The sequence below is a fragment of the Balaenoptera acutorostrata genome, chromosome 5 (genome assembly GCF_949987535.1).
Source record: "Balaenoptera acutorostrata chromosome 5, mBalAcu1.1, whole genome shotgun sequence".
NCBI classification, from domain to species: Eukaryota; Metazoa; Chordata; class Mammalia; order Artiodactyla; family Balaenopteridae; genus Balaenoptera; species Balaenoptera acutorostrata.
Window position 1 is genome coordinate 121373871 of NC_080068.1, and position 14021 is coordinate 121387891.

The 14021-nt window shown below is 35.3% G+C and overlaps 1 protein-coding gene across 2 annotated transcripts in view; it reads left to right on the plus strand.

Annotated features, from left to right (window-relative positions):
- The window catches only part of NDST3 (N-deacetylase and N-sulfotransferase 3), a 165727-nt gene that overhangs the window by 53445 nt on the left and 98261 nt on the right, over positions 1 to 14021 (plus strand). The gene's annotated exons all lie outside the window — the stretch shown is intronic.

Genomic DNA, 14021 nt, shown 5'->3' on the forward strand with positions numbered 1-14021 from the left:
AGGGGAGTGGGGGGGCATCTCTGAAAAGCGTATCATTGTACTGAGGATGATTGCTTTTTAGAGATTCTTTTCAATCTGCATGTCAGGCTTTCTCTTTATGTTACCAAGGACAGCATACAGAGGACAATAAAAGTGTGCACACTTATAGCCAAATCCAGACTTACTTCTATGAGAAGAGACAATTCCAAGTTCGGTTGATTTTCATGGAAGGGAGACTGACTGACCGTAACAGTTTTCAACTAGGATAGGCTTTCCCAAGTACAACCTGTGGGATGTTGTCAGACATAAGGAAACTCACCATTCTAGGGCTGTTAGAGGAGAGTTAGAATGTTACATCATTTTCTTTCTTTGGTTTCAATTCCCATCCTTATTCAGAGTAAAGTTGAAAATAAGTGGAACCATTGACAATAAAACCTTAGTCACCACTTGGGTTTTCTGTGAAAGTACCAGTCAAATCACAGAAATGACAGTCATCTAGGTAAGCTCCAGTGGTAAATTTTTTTTTTAAATATTGAGAATTAAAAATAATAGCAGTGGGCTTCCCTGGTGGCGCAGTGGTTGAGAATCTGCCTGCTAATGCAGGGGACACGGGTTCGAGCCCTGGTCTGGGAAGATCCCACATGCCGCGGAGCGACTTGGCCCGTGAGCCACAACTGCTGAGCCTGCGCGTCTGGAGCCTGTGCCCCGCAACGGGAGGGGCCGCGATAGTGAAAGGCCCGCGCACCGCGATGAAGAGCGGTCCCCGCACCGCGATGAAGAGTGGCCCCCACTTGCCGCAACTAGAGAAAGCCCTCGCACGAACCGAAGACCCAACACAGTCAAATAAATAAATAAATAAATAAATAAAGTAACTATTAAAAAAAAAAAAATTGGAGTCATCAAAATATTCTTTAAAAAAAAAAATAATAGCAGTAAGAGAATTGGAAAGAGTGTTTTAAACCACTCCTTATCAAAATAATACTATTCAGAATTTGATAAAAGCAGATTTTTAGGTTATCTGCAGTGACTAAAACCATGGTCAAAATAAAATATATGTTTTTAAAAAAATAAATAAATATATATATATATATATATATATATATATATATATATATATATATATATATATATATATATATATATATATGTTTTTTTCCCTAGGCTGGTCCTAGGGCATCTAATTGTGAATGGCAAGCAAGCTAACATTCACAGAATACAAATAAATATGAAACTCAAAATGATCCGAATGAGTGCCCATTGCTCTCCTCAGCTGACTCAAAATGGGGCGTGGCCAGGACGTGACCAGCTCTACCTTGTGCTGCTCCCAGGACCAGGCTCCCTGAAGAAACACTCTTCTACTGTCAGTCCAATCAGCATATTTACAGTGTTTCTTAGAATGTTAATTTTACACAATCTGTAGCAACAACCTTACAAACCAAAGAAGTTGTAGTTTAGTTTTTGTCAGTTTTGTGTGACTTCACTAATCTCTGAAATGTTTGTATTCAAACTAACACAAAGACTCTCCCTCTGTTTGCGAGGAGGGCCTTTCTAAAACCCACTTTGAAAAACATACATATTTTCAAACAGAGAAATAAAGAACAAAGTGGCTAGGAACTTCCTTGACACATCAGTTTTGCCTTTGTTGGGGAGTTTAGGTATTAGGTGTTCCAGAATATTTCTGATTTTAGAATTCATAGTACCCATTACTTATGTGGCTTGTAAAATCATTGACTAGCTGAATGCCTACTATGTACCAAGAATTTTGCTATAGAGTGGACATCAAAGATTTCATATTCTCAAAGAAAAAACATGCCTATAAGTGAATAAGAACGTGTGTTGAGCTATTTGAAATCAAGGAATAGGAGAGTGATTCTTAGAGTGTGGTATAATGTCACCTATATCAGAATCATCTGGGATGCTTTGGGCCTGCTTCGACACTATTGTTCAGCATCTCTGGGTTAGAACCCAGGAATTTGCATTTTATTAAGCTTTTAAGATGATCTTCATGTACACAGAAGTTTGAGAAGCACTGATATAGGGAATGCTTTTATTTTAGCCCTTTTACAAATAATTTGAAAATCAAATGCTTTATAATTACTTTTTTGGATATGAAATATGTTGAAATTAATTCATCAAGATTCAAAACAGTTTATGAAAATAGAATAGCAAAAGAATGTTCCACAATATTACTGTCGTCTTTATTAATTTATTACACTATAAGATCAATCAGAAATTCATTAATGTCCCCATTCAACAAATAGTTACTTGCCTCTCTTCTGCTCCTGACATCATGCTGACCTTTAGTGGTGAAAAGTGAATTGGACAGAGTCACTACCTCATGGAATTTATAGTCCAGCTTCAGTCTCACATTTTGTTTTTAACATATAACCCAAAATTTATTTGGTGGGGAGTGGTGACTAGGGAACATTTTATCAGTTTTTTTTAAGTATTTAGCACTTTCACTTCTTAAACAGAACAGATACGCTACTTAAGGGGTTTCCAACATAACTCTGCAACTGTTAAAGGAAACCTAATTTGCTCTGGAATAATAGTACATGGGTTGAGATGCTTCAGTCCCTTCATATGGAATCTTATACCTCTCCTTCTTTGCTGCTCGAAGCAAGTATTTTAAATTATTAAGGTGTTAAAATTATGTTTATTACAACACATAAAAACCTCTTCTCTATAATTGAATGAGTGAGATATAACTTACAGTTGCCTAAAGATGCTGCATTGTAAGGAACAGTGAACTACCTTTTATTTTTATTTTTTTTTTTAAAAAGTACATTAGTATTTTGACTATTTAAGTATATCAACCATAAGCTAAATAGAATATGTGTAAGAATTTCAAATGAATGCTTAATGAGAATAGTACTTACTTGCTTTCTGTTTTCCCACTCACTTATCATTATTTACCAATTTCAGTTCAACAAATGTTCTAGCAAAACCATCTCTCACCTGTACAATTTAGAGGTTATGTATAATGTGTGCTCTGACAGTTTAAGTATGTAACAAATAATTCAAGATTACTATGCTACTCTTTTCTCCTTGGCTTTCACAAAAACCTTTGTCCTTCCTCTATTACTCCAATACAAACAATAAAATACATGAACCTTGCGATGGAGAATAAAGAATTCAGTAAGGTCACTTAGAAAGAATTACAAAGCTCTGTAAAAGTTACTATAATATAGCTACTTGAACCATCTTCCTCTTTTGTTTAAAATCCTCAGGGCTGATTAGACAACTCCAAAAGTGCCAAGGCTTAATTTGAAAATATCATTTAAAATTTTAGGCATATGCCTGATTTTACTCCAAGTGGGCAGCTGTAAGAAATACAAGATGGCATTTTGTGACAAGATGATAAGGAAATATTAAGGTTGACAGAGGAAGGGACAAAGAATTCCATTTATAGGGCTAAAACTCCACTTCTGTGTGCTAGAAAAGGTTTTAGGGCCATGTGTCCATGTTCTCATTTGATCTTCATACCATACCCATGAGCATCTCTGATGCCTGTGTATGTATGTGTGTGTTTGTGTGTGTACATAGATCACTAGATACAGGAGCTTATAATTAGCTGCCCAATTGTTTTCATTTACTTTAGCAGATCTGGATACATTATATATATTTATAATTATCATTTGGTTGATTAAGAAAATATTAACTCTAAAAATTCTGTGCTGAAACATACTTTTGCCTATTGCTGAAAAACCATATTTAACACTAAAATTTCTTTCCCAGTCTTTTTCTTTTTGAATTTTATTTTATTTATTTTTTATACAGCAGGTTCTTATTAGTTATCTATTTTATACCTATTAGTATATATATGTCAATCCCAATCTCCCAATTCATCCCACTACCACCACCACCCCTGCCACTTTCCTCCGTTGGTGTCCATATGTCTGTTCTCTACAGCTGTGTCTCTATTTCTGCCCTGCAAACCAGTTCATCTGTACCATTTTTCTAGGTTCCACATATATGCGTTAATATACAATATTTGTTTTTCTCTTTCTGACTTACTTCACTCTGTATGACAGTCTCTAGATCCATCCACGTCTCTACAAATGACCCAATTTAGTTCCCTGTTATGGCTAAGTAATATTCCATTGTATATATGTACCACATCTTCTTTATCCATTTGTCTTTCCCAGTCTTAATTTGGTCGCCAAATACTTTTGTTAACTTACAAAATATAAAATAGGTCAAAATAATATAATCTAAAAAGCCCAGATAAGAAACAAAAAGCTAGCAGATATTTCCCCAAAGAATGTCACACATGTAATGAGTCCTAACATGAATCTCCATGTAAAACTCTTCTGCAGTTATTTTTAAATTTTTATCTTTTCTATTTGCTTTAATTGATATATTCATTCTGTTTAAGAAAGTTGGAGAAAATCCAAAGATATATAAAATCTCCCATTTTGCTCAGTTCTCAAGAGTTCAATTCCTTTAAATTAGATCTTTTTTTTTTTTTTTTGGCTTCAACTAGATCTTTTAATGCCTGCAAGTGCTTTTGGCTTTATAGAATTGAGCCTTGAAAAACTAAGTTAGTGGGGTAGCATAGAGATTCAAATTGAAAAAGTAATTTTGAAAAGAGTCAAATTTTCATATTAATTTATATTCATAATGCAATTCTCTTATAATGTTAATTGGATATTATGTTCCCTATTAATACTTTTATAAGTATTTTCAAATTTGCTCAGAAACTGTTTTGTTTGCTGAAGAGTAAGCAAAATTATTTTCTCCTGCAGAAATGGTTACTTCTTTGCTATATAAATATGTATTGATACACAGAGCAGTATTTATATTAGACAAAAAATTTAAACAATCTAAATGTACAACAGTAGTATAAAATGGTTAAATAAATTATAGTATATCCATTTGATGTAATATTCAGCATCCATTAAAAATTTTGGTTTTTGATGGTTAATGTGACAGGAGAAAGCTCATGATATACTGTTAAATGGAAAAGGCAAAATTCAAAACTCTGTATTTTTAATCATAATTGATACAGTTCTAATTTTTACTTTATGGCTCTAATTTCACTTATACATCTATATATCTACATATTCGTAGGTATATGTAATTGGTAAAAATGGGATGGGATTACATCATAATATTAATTTATCCTGAGAGGTAGATTTATTAGTGATTTTAATTTTTTTAATTAGAAAAAAATGTGATATTTTAAAGATAATCACTGACACGTAGAATTGTGAATTATCCTGCTAAATATATTCAAAGTTTTGGAACACTTAAAGTACCGTTTTTCAATAATCAGACCATTTCTGACAGTACACATCTATGTTCTTAGGGTTCTTAGATTGGAGGAGACCAGTAAATAATACCTCTGCACGTGGCAGTGATCAATTACCTCCTCCATGGCCAAAGTAGTTTGCATATCAGAGAGTGTTTGCTTGCCCAGAATACATGTGGTTTTCTGAATTTGGTACTGGAATATTGATTTATATTATTATGATTAGATTTTAGATATTATTACAGCATTTTAGACGTGTTGCACATAAAGGATAAAGCATTTTAGACATGTTGCACATAAAGTATTATATCATTTTATATAAATGTTCATAGGAATAATAGACTATATCAGTTATAAACAGAATAATGATGAATAAAAACATTCTAGCAATGAAGAGTTTAATGAAAAGGATATGATTTAAGAATATTACTGAGTATTCAAGCTTCCTGCACAAAAACATATTTTGAAAAGACAGAAACAATGGGTGAATATATAACATTGTTCTCATAGACACTCCCAAAATCTGGCTTATAAAAGCAATGTAAAAGATAAGAAATATTATTACTTAAGTTTATAAATTATTATCTAGAAATAAACTTCCCTCTTCACTATACATAGTCATAATATTAGTAGCTGCCATCTGTTTCAATATATCTTTTATGTGTTTTAATGTTTATTTCTAGAACATTGAATAAATATGTAAAATGCCAAGTCAAGCCTGCAAAATCAGAGCTAATTCAATAATTTGAGTCAATGTACTGTAGTTGATTTAGAGGTTAGTTAACAGGTACTGAATTTGCTTCCAAGGTCTAATCATAGGATAGATTTGTTTGGGTTTTTTCGTATTAAATATTGTAAATGTAAATTTTAAAAAACAATCTAGAATCACAAAGTAAAGTCCATGTGTAGTTTGGGGATTTTATTTTCAGGGAGATAAAGAGAAAAAATTTCTAACTTTAAGAATAAAGCAGTGAATACACAAGAAATGATTTTAAGATGGATTTTTGAATACATATTTTCACCACTGAAAGGAGAAAAATAAGAGAATGAAATGAAGTAAGATGGATGAAGAAGAAAGATAAGATCTAAGGGGAAGGAAAGATAGGAAGAGCCAACTAGAATATTCAGCTGAGTAGAAGAAATAAGCAAGAAGAAGGGGAGAAAGAAGGGTAGGAGGATACTGAAGGTAAATAAAATGAGGGGAAAAAACCTTCAAGAAATAAATGAGATCTCAAGATGATGGAGTACGAAGACTGAACTCACCTCCTTTCATGGGCACACCAAAATTACAACTACTTACAGAGCAACTATCTATAGAACAACCTGAAGAGTAGCAGAAAAGATCTTCCACAACTGAAGATATAAAGAAGGAGCTACAACAAGATGGGTAGGAAGGGCAGAGATGCTATCTAGTCAAGACCCACACCCCCTGGTTGATGACCTACAAACAGGAGTTCCTCCGCTCCCCAAGGAGTGAGAGGTCTGAGCCCCACATCAGGGTCCCCAGTCCAGGGGTCCTGCACTATGAAGACAAGCCCTTAGAAAGTCAGACTTTGAAAACCAGCAGAACTTACATTCAGGAGAGCCAAAGTTCTATAGGATAATGAGCCTCTGTGTTTAAAGGACATGCACAAAGGGCACCCACAAAATCTCACACAGTCCAAGTCCCAGTGTTGAGGCAGTAATTTGAGAAGTGCCTGGGTCAGAACCACTGGCTGACATTGGAGAGCCTCCCAGAGAGGCAAAAGGCAGCTGAGACTCCCATGAGACTCTGGCAACAGCCATCTTTGAGATGTCATTGTACAGTGCTGACAAGGGCACTGGCAAGCACCGTTTTGGAATCCACCTTCTAGCCCATTATCATGGGAGACTTGCCCTGCCCACCAGCAGGCCCTTGGCAACCAGCTGGGCCAGGAACCAGCTCCACCTACCAGCACACCCACGATAGTCGGCCCTGATACAACAGAAGGGCACACATACAGCCCACATAGGAGACACATCTGTAACATCTATCTTAGGTGGCCAGCAGGGAGCTTTCTGCTGGTCCCCATAAGATGTCTCCTACATAAGGCTACTTCTCCGAGATTGGAAGACATAACACCACTATCTAATACATGGGAAAAAAACAGAGAATTAGACAAAATGAGGAGACGAAGGAATATGTTCCATATGATGGAACAAGATGAAATCCCAGGTAAAAACATTAACCAAACTGGAGATAAGCAATATACCCAGTAAAGAGCTCAAGGTAATGATCATAAAGATGCTCACTGATCTCAGGAGAAGAATGGATGAACACAGTGAAAACTACAACAAAGAATTAGAAAATATAAGAAAGAACCCATCAGAGCTGAAGAATACAATAAATGAGATGAAAAATATACTAGAGGAAATCAACAGTAGATTAGACGATACAGAAGAACAGATCAGCAATCTGAAAGACAGAGTAGTGGAAATCACCCAAGCTGAACAGAAAAGAGAAAAAAATTGTTTTGATAAGAATGGCTTAAGAGACTTCTGGGACAACATCAAGCATATTAACATTCACATTATAGGGTCCCAGAAGAAGAAGAGATGAGAAGACAGCAGAAAACTTTTTTTAAGAAAAAATAGCTGGGAACTTCCCTGGTGGTCCAGTGGTTAAGAATCCACCTTCCAATGCAGGGGATACAGGTTCGATCCCTGGTTGGGGAACTAAGATCCCACATGCCATGGGGCAGCTAAGCCTGTGCGCTCTAGAGTCCACACACCACAACTGGAGAGCCTGCATGCCACAACTACTGAGCCCATGCGCTCTGGAGCCCACGCACCACAACTAGAGAGGAGCCTGCGCACCACAACCAGAGAGAAGCCCGTGTGCCGCAACAAAGAGCCCGTGCACTGCAATGAAAGATCCCACATGCCTCAGTGAAGATCCCACAACTAAGACCCGATGCAGCCAAATATATGAGTAGAAATAAATGAAATAGAGACTAAAAAAATGACAGAAAAAAATCAATGAAACTAATAGCTGGTTTTTGGAAAAGATAAACAAAATTGATGAACCTTAAGCTACACTCATCAAGAAAAAAAGAGAGAGGGCCCAAATAAATAAAATTAGAAATAAAAGAGGAGAAGGTACAACTGGCACCACAGAAATACAAAGGATCCTAAGAGATTACTAGGAATAGCTATATGCCAACAAATTGGCCAAACTATTAGAAATGGATATATTCCTAGAAATGTATAATCTCACAGACTGAATCAGGAAGAAATAGAAAATCTGAACAGAATAGTAATGAAATTGAATCAGTAATCCAAAAAATTCCAACAAACAAATTTCCAGGACCAGACGGCTTCACAGGTGAATTCTACCAAACATTTAAAGAAGAGTTAACATCTCTTTCAAACTATTCCAAAAAACTGAAGAGGAGAGAACACTTCTAAATTCATTCTATGAGGCCAGCATCACCCTGATACCAAAACCAGACAAAGACACCACAAAAAAAAGGAATATTACAGGCCAGTATCACTGATGAACACAGATCAAAAATCTTCAAAAAGTATTAGCAAACAAAATTCAGCAATACGTTAAAAGGATTGTACACCATGATCAAGCGGGATTTTTACCAGGGATGGAAGGATGGTTCAAAATCCACAAATCAATCAATGTTATACACCACATTAACAAAATAAAGGATAAAAATCACATAATCATCTTACTAGATGCAGAAAAAACTTCTGACAAAATTCAACATCCATTTATGATGAAAACTCTCAACAAAGTGGTTATAGAGGGAATGTACCTCAACATAATCAAGGCCGTATATGACAAACCCACAGCCAACATCAGAACCAACTGTGAAGAGTTAAAAGCTTTTCCTCTAAGATCAGGAAGAAGACAAAGATATGCCCCCTCTCACAACATAGTATCAGAGGTCTGAGCCACAGCAATTAGACAAAAAAAAAGGAATAAAAGGAATCCAAATTGGAAAGGAAGAAGCAAAACTGTCACTGTTTGATACTTTATATAGAAATCCCTAAAGGCTCCACCAAAAAAACTATTATAACTAATAAATGAATTCAAAAAAGTTTCAGGATACAAAATCAGTGCAAAAATCAGTTGCATTTCTAGACACTAGTAATGAACTATCAGAGAAATTAAGAAAAGGATTCCCTTTACAATTGTATCAAAAAGAATAAAATAACAAATATCATATATTAATGCACGTATGTGGAACCTAGAAACCTAGAAAAATGGTACAGGTGAACCAGTTTGCAAGGCAGAAGTTGAGACACAGATGTAGAGAAGAAACATATGGACACCAAGGGGGGAAAACCGCGGTGGGGTGGGGATGGTGGTGTGCTGAATTGGGCGATTGGGATTGACATGTATACACTGATGTGTATATAATTGATGACTGATTAAAAAAAAAAAAAGAATAAAATACCTAGGAATAAATCTAACCAAGGAGGCGAAAGTCTTGTACTCCAAAAACTAAGACATTGATGAAAGAAATTAAAGATTACACAAATGGAAAGATATACTGTGCTCATGGATTGGAAGAATTAATATTGTTAAAATCTCCATAGTACCCAAGGCAATCTACAGATTCAGTGCAAATCCTAGCAAAAAACCAATGACATTTTTCACAGAACTAGAACAAATAACTCTAAAATTTGCATGGAATTACAAAAGACCCCAAATAACCAAAACAAATTTGAGAAAGAACAAAGCTGAAGGTATCATGCTCCCTGATTTCATGCAGTCCTACAAAGCTACAGTAATCAAAATATTATGGTACTAGCACAAAAACAGACACATAGAACAATGGAACAGAATAGAGAACACAGAAATAAACCACACTTAGATGTTCAATTAATCTATGACAAAGGAGACAAGAATATAAAATGGGGAAAAGGCAGCCTCTTTAATAAATGGTGCTTGGAAAACTGGACAGCTATATGCAAAAGGATCAAACTGGAGCACTTTCTCATACCATATACAGAAATAAACTCAATATGGATTAAAGACTTACATGTAAGACCTGAAACCATAAAACTTCTAGAAAAAAACATAGGCAGTACATTCTTTGACATCAGTGTTAACAATATTTTTTGGATGTATCTCCTCAGGCAAGGAAAGCAAAAGTAAAAAGAAACAAGTAGGACTACATCAAACCAAAAGCTTTTTGAAGAAAACTATCAACAAAATGAAAAGGCAGACTACTGAATGGTAGAAGATATTTGTAAATGACATATCCAATAAGGGGTTGATATCCAAAATATATAAAAAAATTCATGAAACTCAATACCATACCAAAAAAACCCCAATCCATTTAAAAATGGGCAGAGGATCTGAATAGACATTATTCCAAAGAAGACATACAGATGGCCAACAGACACATGAAAAGATGTCTGTCAGAGTAGCTACCATCAAAATGACAAGAAATAACAAGTGCTAGAGAGGATATGGAGAAAAGGGAACCCTCATATACTATTGGTGGGATTGTAAATTGGTGCAGCCACTATGGAAAACAGTATGAAGCTTCCTCAAAAACTTAAAAACAGAACTACCATATCATCCAGCAATTTCACTTCTGAGTATTTACCCAAAGAAAACAAAAACACTAATTCAAAAACATGTGCAAAAGACAACCCTCAGAATGGGAGAACATATTTGTAAACGAAGCAACTGACAAAGGATTAATTTCCAAAATATACAAGCAGCTCCTGCAGCTCAATATCAAAAAAACAAACAACCCAATCCAAAAATGGGCCGAAGACTTAAACAGACATTTCTCCAAAGAAGATATACAGATTGCCAACAAACACATGAAAGGATGCTCAACATCACTAACCATTAGAGAAATGCAAATCAAAACTACAAATCTCACACTGGTCAGAATGGCCATCATCAAAAACTCTACAAACAATAAATGCTGGAGAGGGTGTGGAGAAAAGGGAACCCTCTTGCACTGTTGGTGGGAATGTAAATTGATACAGCCACTATGGAGAACAGTATGGAGGTTCCTTAAAAAAACTAAAAATAGAACTACCATACAACCCAGCAATTCCACTACTCGGCATATACCCTGAGAAAACCATAATTCAAAAAGTGTCATGTACCACAATGTTCATTGCAGCACTATTTACAATAGCCAGGACATGGAAGCAACCTAAGTGTCCATTGACAGATGAATGGATAAAGAAGATGTGGCACATATATACAATGGAATGTTACTCAGCCATAAAAAGAAATGAAATTGAGTTATTTGTAGTGAGGTGGATGGACCTAGAGTCTGTCATACAGAGTGAAGTAAGTCAGAAAGAGAAAAACAAATACCGTATGCTAACACATATATATGGAATCTAAGAAAACAAAATGGTTCTTAAGAACCTAGGGGAAGGACAAGAATAAAGACGCAGATGTAGAGAATGGACTTGAGGACACGGGGAGAGGGAAGGGTAAGCTGGGACGAAGTGAGAGAGTGGCATTGACATTTATACACTACCAAGTGTAAAATAGATAGCTAGTGGGAAGCAGCCACATAGCACAGGGAGATCAGCTCAGTGCTTTGTGACCACCTAGAGAGCTGGGATAGGGAGGGTGGGAGGGAGACGCAAGAGGGAGGGGATATGGGGATATAGGTATATGTATAGCTGATTCACTTTGTTATACAGCAGAAACTAACACAACATTGTAAAGTAATTATACTCCAATAAAGATGTTAAAAATAAATAAATAAAATAATTTAAAAAAATATGTGCACCCCTATGTTCATTGTAGTATTATTTATAATAGCCAAGATATGGAAGCAACCTAAGGTCCATTGATGGATGAATGGATAAAGAAGAGTGGTATGTATATACAGTAGAATATTAGCCGTAAAAAAGAGTGAAATCTTGCCATGGGACAGCATGGATGGATCTAGAGGGTATTATGCTAAGTGGAGTAAACAGACAGAGAAAGATAAATTCCATATGATCTCACTTATACGTAGAGTCTAAAAAACAAAACAAACAAACAAAACAAAATGTAAACAGACTCGTAGATACTGAGAACAAATGGGTGGTTGCCAAAGGGCAGGGGTGTGGGGGAAATGAGTGAAATACGTGAGGGAGATTAAGAAGTACAAACTTCTGATTATAAAATAAGTAAGTCATGGGGATGTAATTTTCGCATAAGGAATATGGTCAGTAATACTGTAACAACTTTGTGTGGGGACAGATGGTTGCTAGACTTCAGGTGTTGATCATTTCATAGTATATTTAAATGTCGAATCACTATTTTATACTCCTGAAGCTAACACAATATTGTATGTCAACTATATTTCAATTAAAAAAATAAGTAGATCAGATATATATAAAATATACAGATATAGATATACAGATATAGATAATTATAGATATAATTATCAGTAATATATAATTATATAAATATAATTATATTAATATATAATATATTGCTGATAATATTTTTAAATTTTTATTGGAGTATAGTTGCTTTACAATGTTGTGTTAGCTTCTACTGCACAGCAAAATGAATCAGCCATACATATACATATATCCCCTCCCTTTTGGATTTTCCTCCCAGTTAGGACATCACAGTGCATTAAGTAGGGTTCCCTGTGCTATACAGTATGTTCTCATCAGCTGTCTATTTTATACATAGTATCAATAGTGTATATGTGTCATTCCCAATCTCCCAGTTCCTCCCACCCTACCCCTTTCCCCCATGGTATCCATATATTTGTTCTCTATGTCTGTGTCTCTATTTCTGCTTGGCAAATAAGGTCATCTATACCATTTTTCTAGATTCCACGTATACGCATTAATATACAATATTTGTTTTTCTCTTTCTGACTTACTTCACTCTGTATGACACTCTAGGTCCATCCATGTCTCTACAAATGACCCAGTTTTGTTCCTTTTTATGGCTGAGTAGTATTCCATTGTATATATGTACCACATCTTCTTTATCCACTTTATGCCACTTTAAAAAAAATTTATCAAGCACTCCCACATATATTATCTCTTTTATATTCCTCATCATAATTCTATGAGTTAGATAATTGTCTCGACTTTAACAAATGAAGGGAAAAGTTCAGAGAGATGATATGCATTATCTATCACTAACAATAACAACCACCATATTAGGAGTAGTAATAGTAGCAGCAGCAATAATAGAAGGGTGGCAACTAATAATTGTTGAACACATACAATCATGAGAGGGTCTCTGAATAATATGTGTATCTGTTTATTCCCCAAAAAACATTGAGACCGTGAACATGATGGGGCAGAGCTTCCAGATATCAGCTACACTATTAAGAAAAAATTTTGCTGTGGATCCAGCAGTACTATGGAAGGGTGGGGAAAGATTTGGTGTGGTAGAGTAAAAAGAGTACCTAATATGGAATCGGGTGATCTATATCCTTAACCTTGGATCTACCAATTATTTTATCTTTGAAAATGGGCCAGTCATTTCTCCTTAGTTTCTTCATGTATAAAAGAAATGCTGACTAAGATCCTTTACAAATCTACCATTTAGTGTTACTTTTTGCCTCATTGAGGTGGGCACTCAACTACCATAGTCTGAGGTAGGGGGAGAGAGGAATACAAGAATGTAAACTTAAATAAGAATGAGAAAGAAAAGGAGGAGAAGGAGAAGATAAGAAGTCCATTAAATACTCATAGCATGAAAAATACTTTATAGGATATAACAATTAAAACTCTGATTCAAAATAGCTTTACCTGTCATTAGTAGGGGGTTTTATCTGTTTTTCAATGGAAGGGCAAACTATAGATT